The sequence below is a fragment of the Sesamum indicum genome, linkage group LG3, assembly GCF_000512975.1.
Source record: "Sesamum indicum cultivar Zhongzhi No. 13 linkage group LG3, S_indicum_v1.0, whole genome shotgun sequence".
In the NCBI taxonomy this organism is placed as follows: domain Eukaryota; kingdom Viridiplantae; phylum Streptophyta; class Magnoliopsida; order Lamiales; family Pedaliaceae; genus Sesamum; species Sesamum indicum.
The window spans coordinates 22,897,470-22,899,644 of NC_026147.1; positions in this window are offsets into that span (position 1 = coordinate 22,897,470).

Here is a 2,175-nt window from a genome sequence, read left to right on the forward strand (position 1 = left end):
AAAGCCAACGTCCCTCCCCCTCCACCAATTACCGAGGAGAGAGTAAAGAAACATAAGACCGTGGCTGTGGTGGAGGATAAAGAGAAAGGAGATGAAGGTACAAAACAGAATAAACGCTTCAACTCATTGCAGAAAGAGAAGGGAAAGGAAGTGGTTACTTTTAATCCTTTTGATGCTCTGAATTCACTGGACGACGCAGAAGAGAACACTAGGGGTCCTATCACATGCAGCCCCTCTAGTAGTGATCCATGTTGAATCTCGCAGTGTGGAATGTCCGGGGGCTGAATAAGAGAGACCATCAGCTCGCATTAAAGGACCTTATCTCGGAATACAGGTTAGACTTCATGGGCATCTTAGAAACTCGTGTGCGTTTTAACAACGTCATGCATATTCAGTCTGTTTTGCTTCCGCATTGGAAATGGTTTGTTGATTATGCAACTGTGGGTAATCGTATTTGGGTAGCGTGGGATGATAATGTTGTGGACGTTCATATTCTTGATTTGGGGAACCAATTTATGCACTGTCGTGTCACTCATAGGACAGATAGTGAATCCCTCATAATCACTATCGTTTATGGTGCCTCTGAGATGATAGATCGCAGAAATTTATGGAATACCTTGGAATCATTAGCTCGAGGGCACTCGGATGAGCCCTGGCTAGTGGGGGGGGGACTTCAACGCGGTCCGAGATATGAATGAGGTGTGTGGAGCTTCTGGGGATATAAGGATGGCCATGGAAGAATTCAATGCTGGTATTCAGGAGGCCGGGCTAATACCCATGCCTATGCAGGGGGAATGGTATACTTGGCACAACTGCAGCACGAACTCGCGAAGTCTATGGAAGAGATTGGATCGTTTCCTTATTAATGATAGATGGCTTGCGAGGTTCCCTTCCTCATACTATCATTGCCTTCTACCGCGGACTTCTGACCACTCGCCGCTCCTTCTACATGGGGACAGGCAAAATCAAACAGGAGGTATGTTTCGATTTGACAACTACCTAACACTCTCACCTGAATTCATCCCCAATGTGCAAAATATCTGGCAGAATACAATCGTTGGGGTGCCTATGTTTGCGGTAACACGTAAACTTAAAGCACTAAAACCGGTCTTCAGAGAGCAAAGGAGGAAGAAGGGGGATTTGACCCTCAACGTGCAATTAGCTAAAGGCTTTCTAGATGAGGCACAACAACTGGTGAGTTCAGATAGACAGAATGAGGCCTTTCTACTATTAGAACACTGTTGCCGCCTGGTTTATGCAAAAGCGGCAAAACTGGAACAAATGATACTGCAACAGCGAGCCAAGATGCAATGGATGAAGGGGGGTGACCAATGCTCCCGAATTTTCTTTCGTAAAATTGCCAAGAGAAGGGTGGCAAGGAGGATACTGCAGATTAATGATGACAACGGGACCATCCACACTGAACTAGAAGAGATTATCAATGAATTTGTCTGTTACTATCAAAATCTATTGGGCGGTAACAGACGTCAGATAACGCTAGATATTGGCTTTCTTAGACCGTGGGCAAGACATATTCTTTCTAATGAAGAGGCTGGCCATCTTATATTGGCGTTTACACTGGATGATGTGAAGCAAGCAGTATTTGACATTGCAGATGACAAGGCCCCGGGACCTGATGGATATCAGGATTCTTTAAAGCAGCCTGGCCAGTGGTGGGACAGGAAGTTACAAAGGCGGTACTGGAATTCTTTAGTACCGGTAAACTACTCAAACAAGTCAACTCCACACTTTTGGCACTAATCCCAAAGGTACACACTCCTATGACTGTTGGTGATTTTAGACCTATTTCATGCTGTAATGTGTTATACAAAATTATTGCGAAATTACTTGTCCAGCGGTTGAGGGTGGTCCTGGACAAGATTATTAGTCCCTGTCAGGGAGCATTTATCCCAGGGCGTAGCATTGGGGACAACATTTTGTTGGCACAGGAACTGCTCACGGGATACAACCAGGTGAGGCTTCCACCTCATTGTACCCTAAAAGTTGATATCAGGAAAGCATATGATACTGTTGAGTGGGATTTCCTACTTGCGGTCTTGCAACTATTTGGATTCCCCCAAACGTTCACCAGGTGGATTGAGGAGTGTGTAACGACGGCGGCTTTTTCGATTGGTCTTAATGGAAACCCTCACGGTTTCTTTGCAGGAGCACGTG